Source organism: Passer domesticus, chromosome Z, assembly GCF_036417665.1.
Source record: "Passer domesticus isolate bPasDom1 chromosome Z, bPasDom1.hap1, whole genome shotgun sequence".
Lineage (NCBI taxonomy): Eukaryota > Metazoa > Chordata > Aves > Passeriformes > Passeridae > Passer > Passer domesticus.
The window spans coordinates 40,779,860-40,801,936 of NC_087512.1; the positions used below are offsets into that span (position 1 = coordinate 40,779,860).

Below are 22,077 nucleotides of genomic sequence, written 5' to 3' on the forward strand. Positions count from 1 at the left end.
GAGGTTCTGATCTCTCTCTGGTGACCAATGATGAGAGGAAATAGAATGAAGCCGCATCAGGGGAAATTTAGATTGGACCTTCAGAAAAGGATCTTCACTGAGACTATGGAACAGACTCCCCAGATATAGGGTCATGCTAGTCAGAAGAAAGTGGATAATGCTCCTCATCATACAGTTTAGTTTTAGGTAGTTCTGTGATGAAGCTAAAGCTCTATTCTTGTGGATCCTTTTCAACTAGAGATATTCTAGAGATATATAGAGATATTCTGAGTTATCAACTGGACATATTCTAGAGATATATAAAAATATTCTGAATTTGTGTTTCTATAACTTTTCACAATATGATCAAAAAACTAAATTTCTTAAGACTTTTGTGAGAAAACTATAGAAGCTACTGAGCTAAATTCCATGAGAATATGATCTAATTATACTGTGCAACATAATTCTAAGCAATATAAAAATAAAATACACTAAAATGTTGCTCTAATTATAGGTCTAATTTAATATCTGAACATATACTTCTCTTCTATGAACCAAACAACCTAAGAGGGAGTAGCTACTAACCAATGGTCTTCTCTGCTTTTCTATTAGTTATTCATTGTAGGCCTTAAGAGACATAAAATTAGGCTGGTTGGATGAATTTTGCCATAAGAACTACTTTCTACTAAGCTTTCTTTTATTTTTCACATATATGAATTTACTCAGCTGTTTATAGAATAGACACAGAAGAAACAGTACAACCTGTATCTTCAGTAAGCAGGGCATTTTCTGGGCAGGCTAGTAGAGAACAAGTTCTCCGTTCTTCTGACTGCAAATTTAAGACTTAAGTTTACAGGCATCTGGCAGAAAAAGTGAATGGAGATTTGGCAAAAGGTTTTCTGTGCAGGAAAGAGTGCCTCCGTTTCTGACTTGCCTTTAATATGTATAAGATCAATGGACTTCTAATCTTACTGTCGAAGATTCCTCCACAAAAGTATCTGGAAACACAGTCCTACTTGTTATTCTAGAAGATGTTCTACTTTTTTTTTTTTTTTTTAATTATATGTACTTAGAGAAATAAAAACAGCATGTAAGATTCTGAGAGAAGGGTTCACTTAGTGACATCCACTGTGCCTACAATAATTTGCGATTTGTTAGTGAGATAAAATGTTGGTAGTATGAATACTGAATGGATGTATTCAGTGTTCACTGAAAGAAAAATATGCATTCCTGGTGGTTGAAGAGATAGAACGCATGCGCTTCTAAACACAGATGATAATAGATTCAATTTATGTTGAATAAGATTTTCTGTCTTAATAAAAGAAAGTCCAGTGTTCAAGGCTGTACACAACTAATTTTTTCAGCATGATAGCCTTCATGTGCACCTAAAGGTTACATTTACACTCACATTTCTTCTTTTAAACACTAATTTAAAGTGCTTTGCTTGTGGGAATTTTCAATTATGGAAAATAGAATATCTGGTCTTTTTGTATTTTTTTTACCCTTCAATACTGTCACCATGTTATAATTACAGTTAATGAATAACTGAAATTTTGCCTTGTTTTTCACTACTCAAACCTGTCTAATCCATGTTTTCATCAGTGAGACCTGACATCAGCAAACATACCCATGGCCCTACTAGTATAGATATGCTTTACAAGAAAATACTTAACATTCAAGACTCAAACCAGATGGACACATGTTTGAACGTCCATCAAACAAAATTATTTTCTTAAACTCTTAACTGAGCACAATGGGTGGTGTTCCTTTAGTTGCAATTCATGAACCACATTCTGAAAAGCAAAAAATCAATTTGCCAACCAATTGGCAGTAGAAAAACTAATAACAAGAAACTGATTTCTACATACTGTTCTAATGCTAATTAGGAGACCACCAATATTTCTGAATAAAGAGAAAAATATGGTAAACAGAGATCTTCTAACCCAGCATAAATTAGAAATTGGTAAAAATAAAATCTGTTTAGACAAAGAACATTAAGAAGTAGTGTGGCATTGTGATGAGAAAAAAGTAGTAATTAGAAGTGAATGATATAGGAACTCTCAGTCTCAGAGGTTGCTTAGAGACCAAATTCTATTCATTTTTATGAAGCAGAAAAATCTAAATGTTGAAGTTGTGAAGCTAGAAGAAAGGCAATTACAAAGAACATGGAAAATTTTATGGGAACAACAAAGCTGACAATGTTTTAAATGAAAATAAATAATTTTTTTGAATTGTATGTTGACAGCAGCGTAGTTGCTGCCAATCTCATCAGCAATTTGCATATTCATCTTTGTTGCATTACTTAGTGGATTTCTTTATCTGTTATGAGCCTTTCTCTAGGGGTAAGCTGCATTTAAGCATATTCTTTTTGATAGGATTCTTCAGTCAGCAGATAAGTAGTGATCAGCTGCCCACTCACTCCCTAAAACCAGCTGTGTGGAGGAGAGAATCCAAAAGGCAAAGGTGAGAAAACTCATGTGTCAAGGTAAAATAGTTTAATAACTGAAGGAGACAGAAAATCCAAGCTAGTAATGCAAAGGCAATCACTCACTGTCTCCCACCAGCAGTCTGATGCTCAGTCTCTAAGCAATGACTATACAGGAACAACTTCTCCCCACTTTTATAGATGAGCATGATGCTTTTTGGTACAGAATTTCCATTGAGTCTGGTGAGGTCAGTTGCATTTATGTTCCCTCCAGGCTCTTGCTCACTTTGAGACCACCTCTGGGATGGTGGCAAGTGTAGGTTGAGTAAGAAACAGAGAAGGCCTCACTGCTCCACAGACGTTGCTGTATTACACACTAGTGTGTCATAAATGTTTCAGAGATCTAAAACCATATGGGCTGCTGTGATTAAAACCTACCCCCCGCCAGACCCAATATTTGTGCATACTCGTATCCAGAAATAGAAAAATACTCAAATTTTAGCAAATTATGTTTAGATTAAGATCTCACTGGAGCAAATGAATGCTGTGGTGAGATTTTAGGCAGAGAAATAACGGCTGTCAACTGTGTGGCATCCTGATGAAGTGTCCAAAGCAGTACAATTTTTATAAATTTGACTGACAGCAAAAATGTAAACAAATTTACTTTAGTTTTCATGATAATTTTACTTATGCATGAAAAAATCTTGTTTGATACAGAAGCATAGAAATTTAGTGGTGTTTCAGCTATCTTCTAGTAACCCAAACTTTCCTCGTCTCGCTACTCCCAAAGTAATGTGACTCAAACATCCTGCATTGCATATCCCATGCTTGTGTTTATACTTATGTTCTCTGATAAACAAAGCATTTAGACACCTCTTTCAGCTACTAAATCAGAACTACTATGCTTTGTGTATGCCAGAAAAGGGAATGGAGAAGGGCTGTGTAAGTGAAGGAATAACATGAAAATCTGGGAAATCTGTATGCACAGATACATACATTCAAATACACATACATATGTAATGTAATTTTCATGGTATGCATAATGAAAAAAACCCCTTTCCTCTGGATTGAATATGAGAAAATCACAGCATTTAATTTACTTTCTAGTTTACCTACCTGTAATCTTGTAAAGACCTACTCATAGAGCAGGCTTCTATGTAGTAGCATCTGGGAAACTGCACTGTGAGAAGCAGTGAAGATACCTCATATAAATATAAATACATCTCCCATGTTATGTGGAAATACTTCCTCTAGGAATTGGTCTGGAATGCTGCCTTCTGACTTACTACAATCACTCAGGAGGAGCATGGTTCTTTACAAACATGCACGTGGGTCAAGTAGAGGTACAGTTCACTGAGACACAATTAAAAATATTCATAGTTCCTATTTAGCTTTTGTACTGTTGTCCTTTTTCTTCCGTTTCTCTACTATGGAACCACTGTGTTAATTTTTGAGACAGTCAATTAGACAGAGACATTTTTTATTTATTTCTTTGAATTCAAATTTTTGCATGTTTACTCTGGCATGTAGTCCCTCCTTCCCATACTCCCTGTATTTCCACTGAGTTAATAAATCTGCAGTAAGAGCAACACTGATGGAGTTTATCTCTTTTTCTTTCTGGAAACCCAAACTTCATTCTTCAACATAAAAGTCTGTCATCATTTTCAGATATGTAACTGACAGAAAGCCACATCAAAATATATTCATAAATAGTCAAAGGACCTTTTCATACAGCAGCTGTGTAGAGAGAAATCCACTGTGGTTTGCTGCCATTTTCTATTCCTCTCTTCAGCATAATTTTCATGTTACACTGTGTAGAATCAGTACACACCACACTACATGTGCAAGTCTGTGATAATGCTTTGATGTCAAACTGTACGGAATGGATATGAAGAAGAAAATCACTAGGGGCTTCTGCCTCTTGTAGGATGACTATTTCTAACAAAAATTACAACTTGAAAGTGTAGTTGGTTATTCTGAAATAAACATCCACGTGGAAAAGGTCTTCCTTAGAGAATCACAGCTATTTTACTTACCTATATGTTTATCTTTCATCAGGCTGTTTGCCACAAGCAGACCCTAATTGACCAATCATACATCACTACTTTATTAAAATATCCAGTCTGACACTTTGGTTAAAAATAAAAAAGGAAAAGAAAATGCCTACATATCATTGTATCTCGATCTTCATAATGACATGATCTGAAATTTACATAAACGAATGAAGAGTTTGCTGTGGGCTGTGAATTTGTATTTAGGAATATACCTTAAATGAGCCTTCTACTAAAAACTCAGCAAAAGGTAAACAAATCCTGTTAAAAATCTCCCTTGACCTCTTCATTGCACATATAATTCCCATGGCTCTTTCTCATTTGGGTTCAAAATTAATTAACTTATACTCTAAAATACGTTGCTTGCTGGTTTTTTCTCACATTGTTTCATCTTCATCACATAGATAGCCAATTATCTGATTTTTTACCTACTTTATCCTTGCATGGAGTGATCGATTTTTATCTAAAAAGACAAAAACTCCACTAGAATTCCACCTGGCCATGTTTGTGAAAAATAATAATAAGTGTTTTATTGAAGAGTAGGGCCCAGAAAAATCTCCATCCTTTACTGGACACAGTGAAGAATGTGGTCACCAAGGATGAAGAAAAGGATGAAGTACTTAACGCCTTCTTTGCCTCAGTCTCAGACAGAAAGCCTGATTATCCTCAGGGTCCCTGAGGTGGTACACAGGGACAGGGAGCCCAATAGGCCCATTGCAATCCAGGAGGAAACTATTAGTGACCTGCTGTGCCACTTAGACCATCATAGGTTTGTGGGGCCAGATGGGATCCACCTCAAGGGTACTGAGGGAGCTGATAAAAGAGCTCACCAAGCCACTCTCCATCACTTATCATCAGTCCTGGCTAACTGAGGTCATAGATGTCTGAAGGTCTGCCGCGCTGCTGTCCGAGTTCCCTCTACTCTCCCAAGCAGGGGAGGAGACCGCACCGGCTGAGCTGTGGCACAGCAGCTGACGGGGGGGGGGCACTACCCAGATGTGCCAGTGGCGTCCGGGGAGCGCCTCAGCAGAAGGCAGCGGTGGGCAGCAGGAAAGCAAAGTAAGAAAAGAGGGACTCTTCTCGGGGGCAAAGTCCAGAGGTTTATTGTCTCCAGGAAAGCCACCTAAGAAAAGACCCAGATCAGGGGACTACATTGATATATCAAGGGGGTGGAGCAATAGGGCGGGAACAATACAGAAACCTATGCGGGAGAACTCAGGCGGGAACAAAATCATGATTGGCATGCCAGCTAGCAAATAGGAAGGATAGGAAAGAGGGACTCTTGTTCCTGATCCAATCACCCACTGACAAGGGGAAAACTTTCTGGAAGAAGGGGAGGGGCTAGTGGGTGACTGACAGGAACCTTGGGAGGGGTTAACAGAGGGTATCCAGGGGAATGGGGAGGAGACAATAGATTGACAACTCTTATGCTGGGGAGGGGCAAAATTGGGGAAGGAGGGGAAATCCCAGACCGATCCAATAAAAGAGACGGGGGTAACAGAACAAACCAACTGAACAAGGCACCACAACAAAGGTTGACAATATGACACCCATCTACAAGAATGGTGGAAGGGAGGATCCAGGCAAGAACAGGCCTGTCAGCCTGACCCTGGTGCCAGTGAAGGTTATGGAGCAGACTATCTTTAGTGCCATCACATTGCACACACAGGACAACCAAGCAAAGGCAAATCCTGCCTGACCAACCTGCTCTCCATTTGTGACTAGGTGACATCCCAATTAGATGAGAGAAAGATTGTTGTCTACTTAGACTTCAGCAAAGCCTTTGATACTGTCTCCCATGGCATTCTTCTGAAAAAGCTTGCAGTCCATGGCTCGGACAGGTGCTCTTTTTCCTGAGTTAAACACTGGCTTGATTGTCAGAGGGTGGTGGTGAATGGAGCTGCATCCAGTAGCAGCGGGTCATTAGTGGTGATTTCCAGGGCTCAGAGCTCAGGACAGCCATGTCTAATAGATTTATTGATGATGTGGATGAGGGGATAGAGTGCGTCCATGGTAACTTAGTGGACAATGCCAAATTGGGTGGGAGTGTTGAGCTTCTGGAAGGTAGGAATGCACTGAAGCAGAATCTGGGCAGGCTGGATCCATTGGCCAGTTGGACAAGGTAAGATGCCAAGTCTTATACTTAGGTCACAATAACCCTATGCAGAGTTACAGCTTTTGGATAGAGTGGCTGGAAAGAGGCTCAAAGGAAAAGGATGTGAGGGTGCTTGCCGGTCAACAGTGGCTGAACATGAGCCAACTGTGCCCAGATGGCCAAGAAGACCAAAGGCATCCTGGCCTGTATTAGAAACAGTGTGACCACTGGAGCAGGGAAATTATTGTCCCCCTGCACTCAGCACTGGTGAGGCCACACCTTCAATTCTGTGTTCAGTTCTGGGCCTCTCAGTTCAGGAAAGACCTTGAGGTGTTGGAGTGAGTTCAGAGAAGAGCAACACAGTTTGTGGAGGGTACAGACAATAAGTCATATGAAGAACAGCTGAGCTGGGAGTATTTTAGCCTGGAGAAGAAGATACCCAGAAGTGATGTTACTGCTGTCCACAGTTACCTGAAAAGAGGCTGAATCAATGTAGGAGTTGGTCTCTTCTCCCAGGCAAAGAGTGATAGGATGAGAGGACACGGCCTCAAGTTGCACCAGGGGATATTCATGAGGGACATCAGTAGGAATTTGTTCACAGAAAGTTTTGCTAAACTTTTGTCATGGATTGACCCTGGCACAAAGCCACTGCCCCCATGAAGATACACCTTCCTTAGTAGCGCCTGTGAGATGTGATGAGGAACAGAGCAAAGCAGGCTTCAACTTAGGAATAAGGGTAACAAACTTTATTAACTACAGCATCTGAGAAGGAACAGACACAAAACTAAGAATTAAAGCCCTCCAAATACATTCCTCCTCCCCTCCCATTTTCCTCCACAGAATGAAATGACATCATAGATTTCCACACCATCACCATCTCTCAGATAATCAACTTTTGAGTCCATTATCACCCCTCAAATAATCAACTCTCAGGTTCATCAGGGAGAGAGAAGTCTTCCTTTGCACCATAGGCTTCCCCCAGAAACACAATTGAAACCTCTTGTGTTTCCATGTCGCTCCTGACACTGCCCAGAGAACATCTGCCCTCGTGACTTCTTCCCTCCATGCCCAGTGCTCTCACCACTGCACATGGACCAGGACTGCCTTTAGGGTTCCCCTTTTAAGGATGCTCCACCCAGGTCCAAAAAAGCAGCAGTCTCTCAGCTTCAGGACACCAGTCCCCCCCAGATTTCACCCCCTGGGGCTGAGGGGCCTCATGAACAGAGATCTTTCTCTTCACTAAAGACAGAGGGCATCTCACACCCTTCTCAGCCATCTCTGTTCTTGCCACTGCTTCACTTCACTCTCTTTGTCTTCAAGGCACTGCCTCCCCCTAAATGCAGTCTCTGTGTTACAGGAAAAACATGGGTCTGTCCATGGCCATACAAGAAAAGAGTCCAGCTCAAGGCCACTCCATCATCTCCTCCCACCTGGGATTCTTCTCACCTCTTCTAACATCTCTCACTTGTACTCACTTTCATCACACTTGCCCACTGCTTCATCTCTCTCGCTTCATTCAGATTCAGGAGGTTCCCATGTAAGGTTGTAAGGTTTCCATTATTCTAGAAAGGGGTTAAAATCTTTGCCTCTGTCTGCCAAGAACTCCCACAGCTGCCGGGCACTTTTTTCACTCCGCATCCCTCACTTCTCCTTCTGGCCAGCTGTGCTACCAGTCTATGATATTGAATTTCAAGGCAGCACAGGCACTGGCTCTCTCTCTCTCTCTATCTCCTGGGGGGTAGTGGCAGGGGGCCTGATGCTTCTCAGGGCTCCTCCACCCTTCCATCTTGCCAAGCCTTCATCCCCCTCCTCTGCCCGAGGCTCCGGACTACCTCACCCGGCCTCATGGCTTCCTTCCCCCAGCCAGCCCTGGCTGGGCAGGGGAGCTCTGAGCTCCTTCACTGACCGGCACCAAGAGAGAGAGTTCCTGGGAGTTCTTGCTTTTAACTCTCTGTGTTCTCAGAGGCGGTCCATACCTTCAGTGGCCAAACCAGGTGCCAATATTCAAATCCAAGCACTGATTGGTTTGACCACAACCTCCCAAAAAACTCACTTCCTCCTTAACCTACGACAACTTTGAAATGTGTTGCCTTGAGGGATGATCAAGTCACCATCGCTGAATATGTACAAGGAACAACTAGACATGGCACTTAGTACTGTGGTTGAATTGTCATGGCTCTGATCAGTGAAAGGTTAGACTCAATCTCAGAGGTCTTTTCCAACAAAATGATTGTGTGATTCTTTCAAGGAGCAATGATGTGGAAATGAAAAGCTCTTGTCTGAGAATGAGTAAATGACCAGAGAAATCCTAGTTACCTGGAAATAAATCTTGATCATTAACTTGGAAATAGCCCATGAAGTATATACAAACAGCTTATGACAAATGAGATACAGAAAGGACAGTGAATACTTCCAAAAAAAAAAAAAAAGATAACCTGAAAAACTGCTGATCTTGAAAAAAGTAGCTTTTGCAAGGCTTTTTGTTCTGGTGCTTCTTCGTAAAAAATGAATCTTTCTGTACTACAACTTTTTATTCTCTGTTTCTCTATTTCTGACAAGCACATTTTCATTTTGTTTTCACTGCCCTGCTAGAAAGACTGTGGACCACAGATAAAAATTAATTGACTCCTATCATTTACCCTGTCATTCATAAGCAATTATCAATAAGTCTGTTTCAGTATCTAAATGTATACATTGCTACTTTCTCTTCAGTTTATCATACTAGACATATTGCACCTTTGAGGATTTGATTGCAGATAGTTAGTTCTAGTTTAGTCAAACTAAAAAGCAAGAAATGTGTGATAGAAAAACATACATAGCATCAAAACACACATTCTACTCCTTTCAGGAATCCTATTGAACAGATAGAACTATGACAAGAGATTCTTTGGTTTGTTACTGAATGTTTCTGATAAAATATTCATGCAACGAAAATATATTACGAGTATTAGTGAAAAAACTCTAGTGAACAGTTTTGCCACTTTCAGTTGAGACTACTCTTGTAAGTTTTGGCACATATGGGATTCAAAATAATTTGTCAGGTAACCATTAAGCCATTAAGATACTGATAGTTTATATTTACTGTCTTGAAATTTGCTTTTAAGTAAATCATGATATAAAAACTGCAGAAACATTAAAGACCAGAAAAAGTGGTTCAAAAAGAAAATTGACTTGTCAGTACAAGGTAGTGGTAGAAAAAAAATTCACACTTTATTCCTTGTTCACTGTTTGAACAAACTGAATTCATTGCTTCCATAGGTTAATGGCAGAAATAACCATGAGACCCTCTGAACATTAAATACTAGAAAATCCTTAATTTGCCTAGAAAATAAATTTTGGCTTTGGGAAGCAAGCTGGCATTTCAGCTTCCTTTCAGCAAAAAAAAAGCCTGCTCTGTGTTTTCAATATAGAATTTCTCTATAGTTAAGATGTTAGACCATACAACTTTCCTGTCATTTTTTGCAGTGTAGCAATTATTGTGCAACTGAATTAGTGGAACTTTGTCTTTTACTTACTTCTATGACATATTTAAGAAGGCATAGAATCTACATGCATTTTACAAATGTATGTGCTTTCCTTTCTCTGTGTTCCAAAAAAGCTAAAAAATGTTTAAATCTAGCAGCTGAGGTCAAGGCATGTGATCCCATGGATCTCTATTCTGCAGCCTAAGTCCGTAATGGAAGATTTATAGACATTAAGTGAGAATATAAAAAACCCTAGATGCAAAGTAATAAAGAAAGGAAAAAAGAAAAATATCAGCAAGCCATTAACTACCCAATCGTATTCATGTTAATACATTTTAAGTGTGGGAAATGTTCTGGGAATTCAATTATCATTTAATACAATAGCCTGTAACAATTTAATTAGATATCATTTAGCCTACAGACATCCACTATTAAAAATTCTAACCTTAATAATTCTATCTTGCTAATATTTATTAGATTAATCCACATACAAGCTTGTGCAGCACGGAGATGTTACCCTCTGTGTTATGACTGCCTCAGTTAAGAAAAAAACAAGGGGAGATTTCTTTGGTGACTCCTTTCTGAGAGGAGTAGTGGGCACAAAATGTTGATTGAACCAAACCCATGGGGAAGCCTGCTGCCTCCCTGGAGTCTGGGTTAGAGACATTATCAACAAACTCTAAGGCCTGCTCTAATTATTTTTCACCATAGATTTTTCAGGTGGTGAGCAGTGAAGACCAAACAAGAAGGTTAATCGAGCAGTACCTCAGGGCTTTGGGTGACTGCTTGAGGAATCTGAAGCACACATAGTGATCTCCTTTATCCTTCAAGTTGCAGGGAGTGATGAGGGTAGAACTGGGAGAATCATACAGATGAATATCTCTTTCCAAGCCTGGTGACACCAGAAGAATTATGAGGTTTTTGATCACAAGTCTGTTTGCATGTCATGGAGCCTGCTGGCAATAGATGGCATGTCTCAAAGGGGAAAAAGGACCCTTGAGCAGGAGATAGCAGGTCTCATTGAAAGAACTTTAAACTCAATGTAAAAGGGGAAAGGGATAAAATCACAATCACTGGAAATAAGCCTAGGGTGGCACAAAACTCTTTGAGGGACAATGTATTAGTGAAACCTTTCAGTCTGCTGAAATAATAATAGAGATAGGGTATGATGACCCATGTAGCAGCAAAGATGCAAAGTTACAATATTTCTGGATGTGGAATCCATGGAAACTCCTGAGAATGGTCATGCAGGAGCTACAGCTTCTCCCATGAAAAGGTAGCAGGATTGATAACCCATCTGATGTGCATCTACAAAAATGCATGCCAGGATGTAGAGGCAGAATAGCCTATAAGCAGTTAGCAGAAGTCTTGTGATTTTCTTTTCCTTTCATCTTAACAGAGGTCAGCTGGAAATAGAATATAGTAGAGAAGAGTAAGTCTTGGAGGTTCCTGAATAGTGCAGACATAACTTCCTGACATGAAGTTGATGAGCTAGCTAAATAAGGAATGTAACTTGCTGGACCTGCTCTTTGGATATAGAGAAGTTTATAATGTATGTAAATAAAAATGATTAGCTATTTCAGTGATATCATGAGCTGTACATTTTGTCAAATGCTTTCCTTGTTTGGATTTCTGCCTGAATATATCTGGTTTTTTTGTGCAAAGCCTTCCATTTGTTTGTATGACATAAGACATTGATGTAAATTTAATTGTGAATTTTAGTACGTTCCTTAAATTGAAATATGTATTAGTAGTATAGTGCAATAGCATAATATATTGCAGAAAACTCCCATGAATATTTACTGAACTCTAGTTATTACAAGAGAACATGTGTCTACACTATGCTGAGAATCTCTTACATTACACTATGTACTTTAAATTGCATTTACCTTCTTAAAATGAAAGCATTTGATATAATCTGTGATATATTCAGCAGATGTTATGGTGGAGCTCTTTAAATGAAAGCCTTTTCTTTCTCTTGTCCACAAGAATTGACATTGAAAGGCTAGGAAAAACAGTTGTGGACTTCACATATTCGCAGTACCATTCCTCAGCCATTCTTAGAAGTGCACTTAATTCATTGAATGTGTCTATGCTGACTTTTTCTCTGTTCTTCCCTTTGATATGTGATACATATAGCCTAAAGAATACTAGAAATAAAATATACCCTCAATAATGCAACCAGCCAGACAGTTTTATGTTTATGTTTTTGAAATTTTCTGAACTATGTATGACTTCATTCTATGCTTGTCAGTAATTAAGTTAATCTTGTTTGGTAACTTAAATGCTACAGCTTGAACTAATTCACTTTACCCAAGCTCTATAAATTGAATCTACATACATGGACTGTCTTGATTATCACCTAAGCCTGATGAAAAATTTTTGCCATCCATATTGTAACTGGATGGTCATTCACACTGAAATACTAGGGAACTTAAGAAAAAAAAACAAACAAAACAAACAAAATCAAAACCAAAACCAACCAAGAAAGAAAACCAAAATAACAAAACAAACAAAAAAAACCCCCCAAAAAACCAAAAAAAGCCAGAACCCAAAAAACCCAAAACAAACCGAAAAAAACAACCCAAAAAACCCAAAACCAACAACAACCACCATCACAACAACAAAAAAACCCCTCCAAATCAAGCAAACCAAAACCAAAAAACCACTTATAAATGGAGCATATATCTTATCTTCATCTCTCTTTTTTTCAACTCAGAATTTCAGAGTTGTTTAGATATTCAGGTATCACACTTCCATTTAATAATATATGTCAGCTTCTCATACATATATTATTAAAGCTAATATATGTCTGAGAAGCTGAACAAATTTTAGCCCTCCAATCCAATAGTTGATAGCATAAACAATATTTCATTACACTAATGCACAGTATAAGTTTTTTAAATGTTGAGCTCAAGAACCAGAAAAAATTGCAATGGTGTTCCAACATCTCCAGTGGCCCTGGAAGAAAATATAAAAGAAATAGATACTATTTTAGATACCATAATGATGCATTCTTATTCTTTACAAAAGATAAGTACACCCACATTATATCACTTATTTTCTGCTGTACCCCTCGAACTGGCTTTAACAATCTTTAGCTTTAAAATTTAGCATTCCCCCACTTTCAGGTCAATTTTATAAGAGTACTACAAATGATTCTTGCTTTATGCACAACAATTCTCTTTAATCACCCCATATATCAGTGAAGCCTACATAGCCCAAGTGGTACACATATCAGAGCTGGAGAACTGCTTTCACCAGAGATGTTAAAATACAGCTTTCAGATTCCCATTTTTCTCTGGCTGTTTTTGAAGACACCATATTTTTTAAAAAATTAAAACTTTCTTTTTTTCTATTCTTTGTTTGATTGCTGCCTGAATTAATGAACTTGTAAATATGGTTTTTGCTGTATTTTCTGCATTTGAGCATCACCTTCTGAAAAGGGACAAGAGAAAATTTTGCATAGAAGTTTTTTTAGAAGTTTTGCCTTTCCTTAACTTTCCGATTACTTTTCTTATAGGTATTTAAATCTTGATTTAAGATATGAGATTTTATTGGAAAACTCCTTCTAGATTGTGTTTCCGTCCCCCCCCACCAAAAAAAAAAAAAAAAAAGAAAAAGGAAAAAAAAAGATTGGGAAATTTCAGTTACCAGATCCCAAGTGTGAAAAATGCTCTCATCTGAAAAAAGAAAAAGGTGGGCTGCAAGGGTTGATATGTAGCTTCATACCAGAGTCTAAATGAAGCATTCAAATGAAGTAGGAAAATCAATGCTAAATTTGGTGGGTAATAAAAAGGAGGAAATTAGGTTAATGAGAATCTTTAATGACATAATTATTACTTACTTATTGAGAAGAAATTGTTTTTAAGTGATTATGAACTTGTATGACCTACACTAGAAGGGAGAAGGGGAAAAAACCCATGAAGTTAATATTTTTAGGCTGTGCTAGAATTTTTAGATTTTTTTTTTTAGCAAACATATATGTCATGCCTGCCAGTTTTCTTTCAGGTGATTTTCTATTTATCTTCAAGTTAGTAATGAAAATCTTAATAGCAATACTTACTAGAAGTTTGACATCTAGCATAACTATCCAGCTGCATTTTACTATTACTACTGAGGTAACTTAAAAGTCAAATATGGTGTATAAAATTGACTGCAGCAAATTTAGTGGGTTTGTGTTAACGAAGTGATGTTAAATATTGGATTTATGTAGTAGAAATATTTGGTCATCTGTGTAGTCATAGAGCAAAAGAAAATAAATAAATGCTAGTACTTAATAAAAAAAAAATTGCAAATCCAGTTACTTAGATTCTAGATTGCAGAAAGCTGACAGTTTCTCACTTTAATTCATAGGTATTTGTGGTCTTCACAGTTTTAATGTGGTCCAAATAAAGCAGTGACATCAAGGCAGACAATTCCTTCAGCTTTGATATTGGTCTTCCAGAAGTCTGAAATGGTTTGGATGTTTCAAGATCCTTTAAGGTATCATTTAGCAAGTGTTCATTATTGATACAAAAAAGACCTATAAGTTACTGCATACTTGCTTCTGTAGAAGTTGTGTTTAATTAATGAGTTATTGAGAAGAGGAATATTGAAATAAGTGCTTTTTCCTGAATAAAAAGTTATCAATAAAGCAACTTTACCATGGTACTATATTTTTAGTTCAGCAATGAGTGGATTTTAAATATATTTATTCTGGATGATATAGCAGGCTAGCAAAATTAAATTGGAAGAATGATTTTCTAAAACCAAGGAGCTGTTTTGATTGTTTTAGGAGTTAAAGTATTGAAAACCAAAAAAAATCTATTGATTATTTTTCTTAAGTACTGATGCTTGTAAAGCAACTTTTTTACTATGACTGTTAAATAGAAAATGGTCCTCACTTTTTAGCATATAGCTGATTTGGATTATTTCAGAAGGATGGTCAGAACAGGTAAAGTTGCTAATTTGTCAACTAATATATAGTAAAAGATCTAAATGTGCAAAAAAACCCTAACAAACTCAAGAAATCCCAGCATTTCTGTGTCTTTGAATTCTGTTTCTCAATTACACATTACATCTGTTTCTTTAATTCAGGTCCAAAAACTCTACATTTATACAAAGATTTGATTTTTATTGAAAATAATTTCCATTCCTTGAGTATTGTGGCAAAAACTTACAAAAGAGGCCTTGTGTGAATTCTTTAAGCAAAAATTAGGAAGCATACCTAAAATAATTTCTTTAGGGTGTCTCAAAGTTTCAAGTGACTTTTAACCCTTCACATATATTTGGTATTGTGACTTACACTTTTAGAACAGAGTTGTGAAGAAATGTCTGTCTTCCTTCATGACTCAAATGGCAAAGATGCCTATGGCTGTGAGAACTGGATTCTGCTTGGATGAAAATAAGATATAAACACGAAAAACAGTAATGTTACCAACAGAAGGTAATTCTATATATATGTTCCCTGTCACAAGCAGGTGCTTGGAGTACTTTTCCATGTATTCTACATGTCTGATGCCCCTTAAGCATATGGGCAAAACACTAATGTTCAGGTAAAAAAAAAAACAAAACAAAACTTCTTTTTACACTTCTTCATCTGGAAATTGTCTGTACAGACAATGATTAAAGATATCAGGCTCAGAATTTCTAGTGTTCTGCCAGTTGAAGATAGAGAGGGGAATGAAGGACAAGAGATAACATTTCTGAGTTAGAACTGAAGAACCTTCAAGTTGAAAGCAGTGACAGAGATATTTCTCTGAAAGATTAAAAATTATTATTAAAAAGTAACACATAAATGGTTGAAACAAAAATAAACACCTAATTTATAATAACCCTCTTTATCCAGAATTAAAAGTATATTATTTTCCAAACAAAATAAAATTCTTACAGAAAAAGAGATGTTAATACCGCAAACTTGTTCCTGTTCCTATTGCACGTGCAATTGCAGTGCAAACAGCAGCCAATGAGCCATGAATGTAATTTTTTTCTAGTAGCTTTACACTTAATGGGATGCAGATGCAATCGGAAATTGAAACGCATCACAAAATCAAAGAAGGTATTGAGAATTAGTGAAAATGTAAGTCCTTCCTTCTGTGAAAAACAGAGAAACACATAAACTCTTCCTGTTTCTGAACCTTCTGTTAAAGGTTTTTCTATGCACATTACAGAGGAGGGTATGCTTTCCAAAGAGATACAATTAGACATTATGTAAATCACAGCAGAGAACTGCTTGACCAGAAAGAACAGGAGAAAGCATCATAATGCTGAAGTATGGGAAGATTTGTCAGTCTGAACTAAAAATTGCTAAGGCTAACTGAAAATCTAAAACTTTCCCAAAATATGTTGTAAATTCAGAGTTGGGGTTTGTTTATTTGTTTGGGGTTATTTGTTTTTCTTTTAAGAAAAATGGGCACAGAAAACATTCCTTTTGTACCTTTAAAAAAATGCTGATTTGAGTGTGGTCAGTAACTTCTATTTTTCACATGCTAGAGGTCTCATCTTCTCCCTGTATTAAACAAATGCTCTATATTGTGACAGATAATACTTAGCATTTGCTGTTTCTGTGGAGCCAGCCTGCATAGCCTTACATAATATTTCCAAAGAACGTGATACTGAGAAGTGGAAAAGAATTATGTGGAACGCCTTAGCAGGAAGATTTCCTCTAAAAGCACTCCTCTTTGAGGAAAGAACATACACATTTCTTGTATTTTAGAGATATTATATCTACAAAGAAAACATCCTCTGCACACAAACCCTGTGGAATTAATTAATTAGAGAACCCTTGGGTTCAGTATTAAACTTACTGAACAGGAATATATTTAAAGCCTTCCACCTTTTCATTTGTAAGTAATGTAAACCAACATTAAGGAGCTGAGTTGCTTCTGGCAGTTCAGAGTGGTTTCTCAAGTGTTATGTAAAAGCAAGTCTTTCTCAAAAGTTAACTTAAGAAATTAATTAGAGAATAAATTATCACTATTACATACTTAGCTTTGCTAAACTGCTACCATAGTTGAGACTGGCTGAAACAATTTGCAATAAAACTACACAAATAAAAGTCATTTGTGAATTGTAGAAATACAAAAAAATTGTCCATTTTTTTTTAAATCTATGTACCAAAAAATCTTGCTTTTTTAAAAATTTGAATCATATTTACATATGCATGTAGACAGAGACAGATTTTTTTAAATGTTAACTTAACTTACTAAGTCCAACTGAGACAACTAAGTTCTTACTAAGTTAACTAAGTCCAGTTTTTCAGACGTGTCTGTAAAAGTTACATTTTCTTCTATTCTGTTTATAAAATAGAGAAATATGACAGTGTTTTCCTTCTCTTCTACCAGTGGCTACCACTGAAAATGATCAATGCAAAACCATCCCTGAAGACTGTAAGAAACCCTAACTGAACAAGATAAAGATCCAGGACTTGTCTCAGGCCAGCAAGTCAAGTTCATCAAACATAAACACTCTCCTGAAATAAATATTTGGATTTAATTCTGCCCTCATCCATATGACAACATGATTTTCTTCTAGATATCCATATGCAAGCAAACACCTGTTTTTATAATAATAGCCTTTAGTTAACAGCTTATTTGGTCTTTCTTGGGAAGTAATAAAGATCCTGAATTCAAAAGGCACTGGAAAAAATTGAAATATTCTGAGGAAAAAAAAAAAAAAAAGGATGGTTGTTGTATGTTGTGGTTTTTGTGTTTCTTCCATGGGTAAAGAAGTCAGCTTCTTCTGAAAGCTTCTTTTATTTCGTTCTGAGTTTTCTCAAAGCTTCTTTTCTATCCATGAGGTCTCTTGGCATTTTTGTCTGATTTCATTCTTGTTGGGATGCATTGCTCTTGAGCTTGGAGGAGGTAATCCTTGAATATCAGGACATTCTTGGGCCCTCTGTCTTCCAGGGCTCCGTCCTGTGGGACTCCACTGAGGAGGTCCATGAAGAGGCCAAAATGTGCTCTCCTGAAGTCCAGGGTGGTGAGCTTGTTGCATGCACTCCTCACAGCACTGACGATGATCACCATGTCCACATGATGCCAATCATGTATCCACTTAGGTGTGTATACTTCTCTAGTTCCTCTTTTTTCCCCATACTACCTGCGTCGATTCATCTGGGTTGGGCCCTGAATAAAGCTGACTTGCTGGCTGGAGTACCTGGAACATTTTGCACTGTTCTGTCCATCCCCTACAAGCATCCCGCTTGCATGATTGGGATGGATAGGTGCCTCCCTTTGCCTAAAAATCTTGTTTAAAGCCCCCTTCACTAGTCTGGCAAATTCCTGACCAATATACTTTCCCCCTTCTTTTTCTGATGAAAAGTCTTAGCCCACAACAAACCAGGCTTGCTAAAGTAAGTTTCATGGTCTGAGGGACTGAAACCTTGATTACCACCATTGTTCTAACCATCTGACCTGTCAGATTCAGCTGGTGATTTCCTCTCCTTTGACTTGGAGGATTGACAAAGACAATATTTGAGCCCTAGAGCCCCTTACCACATCTCCCAGGGCTCTGTAATCTGTGTTTCTCAGACTGCTACTGGCTGTATCCCCTGTTCCCACATGGAAAACTAATAGTGGGTAACAGTGGGTTTTACCAGGCTTAACGGCTTCTCAGTAACATTTCTGATCTGGGTTCCTGGAAGGCAGCACACTTTTCTTGAAAGTGTGTCAGGCCAACAGATAAGTGGCTCTGTGTCTCTAAAAGTAGAAGCACCCACTACTACCATCCACTGCCTTTTCTTGTTTGAACTAGTTGTTAATTTCTGTATTTGTGGAGCGGATTGGACTGCTGTAGTTTTCTCTGGCTGTTTTTCCAGATGGATGTTTTCTCATTAGCCTGCAGAGCTACAATGTGGTTCTGGGTGGGGACGTCCAGCTTAGTGGAAATGTTCAGCTTAGTGGAAATTCAAGTATTTTTTACGAAGTCCCTTCCTTTAATTAGTTCCCTTCCTCTTCCTTTTTGTTGGTTTTTTTCCCCACTTCTTCCCAATCCCCTGTGTTCTCCCTACTTTCCATATGTTCCAAGGGATGAATTTTTTTGCTTTTCCTCAGTGGGATATAGTTCTCCTACCACTGGGCTCAGAAGTAGCTCTCCCTCTCAGCCTTCATGGTATCTTTGTCCTCTGACTGCTTCCAGCAGCTCTAGCTTCACTCTGGCACCGAGTTGAGTAGATTGTTGATCTGCTCACACCAAAACAGGAATTGTCTTTGCTGTCCTGCAGCATCAGTGACAACTTCTGCACTCACTTCAGTCTTGAGACTGGGACAGCTCCATGTTGATTTGTGAGATCCATCTGGGTCACTGTGTTCCACGTGACAGTACCAAGTACTTGACTACTTATCTAAAAAACTACATAGATAATATTATCTATTTACCCAAATATACTGTTTTCTCACTTAAAATTTACGCGTACAGGTTTATCTATTTATGTGAATAATTCTATCTATTCTAGAGATGCAAACAAAGTTCTGCTATGTTTTGTTATGTCTAAACTAGGCCTAAGGGCCTTTACTAGCTAACACAGTTTCTTAAGGTACTTAAAATATATTTGTACTTACTTAAAACTATAATTTATAGTTCCACTTACTTAAAACTTAAACCTACACTTCTGCTTCATATCTATGAGGCTTAATATATCTTAATTTCTCTAAAAGCTTTAATTCAACCCTTGCATTCATTTCTCTCTCTGAGGAACTCAGAGATGCTTGCATTCCAACACTGTTCTACAATTTTATGTTAAGAGATTTTATATAAATTATAATGTGGAAAGAGAGAAACTAAAATCCAAAGCATTTATAAATTGATTAATAAAGAAATAGGATTTTAATGTAGCGTGAGAAAAAAAATTAAAGCAGAGACAGCATGTCTATCATGGGAAAGAATATGTCAAGCTTGATATAACACTCTATCATCAGACAACTTAAAAACAGTCTCACCAGAGTTTAATATTGGTGAAATTGGCTTGAGTGTACATCTCACTTAAACAAGCTGGTGTTATTATGAGTGGTTGTGTACCTAAAAAACGTCTTATGCCAAGGCTATGATAAAACATTCTGTATTTGTATGGATCATATTTAAATACAATAAAGACATTTTGGGGGGTGGGGGAAATCATATACCAGTAAGTTGTGGAGCTCATAACTGGCTAGAAAACCTTTAGAGGGTGCTCTCACCTGACTGCCTGCCGTTCTCTCAGCTTGAGAAGTTTGACCTCTGTCAGTTCTGGAATGGTCACAGCTTTGAGTTTCAAAGATGTGCCAAAAGCTCTTGGACCAGTGTGGTCAAATGTTCTGCTGTTAATCTGTGACACATTTAGGTTCTGTGAAGAATGGAGCATGCAGCAGTGCAGTGTGACTAGCCACTAAGATTGCCAGTCCTCTTCTGGGGCAAACACTAACGTGCCACAGTGATTACAGGATTTTTGCCTGTGATAGTACAGCATAAGCCCAGTTAATTTTTAAGGCAACATGTGGAATGGTAAGAGCTGGAATCTGAAAATTATCGTACTTCAATAAAATCACTTCAGTCCAGCTGAGAACGTAACAATTTAAATGCTGATCTTGAGTTGCTGTCGTAAGCATTTGGGCACACTTTCTTTCCAATAGAGAAAGAAAAAATTATCTAAAAAGTAATTAAAAATTAAATGCCATGAAATAAGGGTGAAAAATTCAAGTTATCCAAAGAAAATTAATAAACAAGACAGAATTTCTCTGGTATATATTTTATATTAATATTTTAAATTACATATGTGGAAGATTGCAAACTGTTCTTTCTGTAAAAAGTGAATGGTCAGTATTCCTGGTTTATTATGAAGACCTGATTTCCTTGTGTTTTTACTATTCAAGTTTGTTTTCATATACTTTTTAAATGTAGGCAATAATGAATGTTTCAGATTAGGTCTGGTTTATTACTCTAAATAATTATCCATTATGCCGTTCATCATAGCTACTTCGTTCCACAGTTGCATTAATTTATGGCAGTATCTATTATTATGTCTTCATTGTTTGAAGCTTGTGTCTTGGTTTGAAATGCAGGTGTCTGCTAAGGAAGGCAGGAGCCTGCCTTGGAATGGAAAATGTAAACCCCCTCCCTCCAAATTATTGTAATTCTGATATTAAGGGGCTCTCAGGCAAAGAGATGAGGAAGGAATAACAGTTCTTTGCCAGTGTGCGCGATAAAGCAAACGAGCAAGCACGGCTGCGGCCCTGACACCGCGCAGAGCCGGGCCCGGCCCCGCCCTTCCCGGCCCGGGCGCTTTCCCTCGGCTGCAGTGCCGGGCGCGGCCGGCAGGGGGCGCTGCTGGCTCCCGGCGGGCGGGGCGGGGGCGCTGATTCCCCCGCGCCTGCAGGGGGCGCTGTGCGCGGGCTCGGAGCGCCGTGATGGCGGCTGGGCCCGGACGGGAAGGGAGGGGAGAGAGGCTTCGCTCCACAAACCCTGGGGAGCCGATCCCGGTGCCCCAGCAGGACTCTGAGGAGCACCAAGCTGGGACGGCAGGAGTCTCGGCAGGCAGCGGGTGCGGGGCTGCAGTGAAAACTCGGAGCAGTGCCGAAGAAGCAGCGGGGGCAGCGGGGGCGGCCCGGCTCCCAGCAGGGCAGGGAGAGGCGAGCTCAGGACCCCGGGCACCCGAGCAGACGGGGATGGGTCCCTCTTTTAGAGAGGTGGGTCATAATGAGGTCTCAGTTCAGTGGCTGCTCTCACGAGCAGAGGCTCACCCTCGGCAAAGAAGCAGCTCCGGGCTGGGCTCCAGTGCAGCAGCGAATTCCCTTCCCCAAGCAGGAGCTCTGACCATCCTCTTCCAAAGCCAAGAGAGGGCCAGCAGCTGCCCAGCCCATCCTTTACCTGCACAATTCTCTGAGAGAAACTCCCAGATAAGAGAAGTGCAACCATATGCCCTCCTCCCTTGAGCTTGGCCACTTCTTTAGGTTTTTTTAAGTACCCCAGTCATTAGTGTTTCCTAGCAACTTATGGGAAAAAAAAATTCCTGAGTATAAAGTAATAAAAGGAAAGAATCCTAGCCCCCAACAGCCTGTTCTCCATGATTTCAAAAGTTTGGTTGTGTCTATAAGAAATATAAAGAAA

At 38.6% G+C, this 22,077-nt stretch overlaps 1 long non-coding RNA gene across 2 annotated transcripts; it reads right to left on the reverse strand.

Annotated features, from left to right (window-relative positions):
- Window positions 1-9,735: 9,735 nt before the first annotated feature.
- On the reverse strand, window positions 9,736-22,050 carry LOC135289914 (uncharacterized). 2 transcript variants are annotated; one of them, XR_010352651.1, is made up of 3 exons: window positions 21,711-22,050; window positions 15,302-15,386; window positions 9,736-12,975 (listed from the first exon to the last, which is right to left on the reverse strand). It is a non-coding gene; the product is annotated as an uncharacterized LOC135289914 (long non-coding RNA). The 2 variants fall into 2 exon arrangements; XR_010352650.1 differs by lacking the exon at window positions 21,711-22,050 and adding an exon at window positions 17,202-17,355.
- Between the last annotated feature and the right edge of the window lie 27 nt (window positions 22,051-22,077).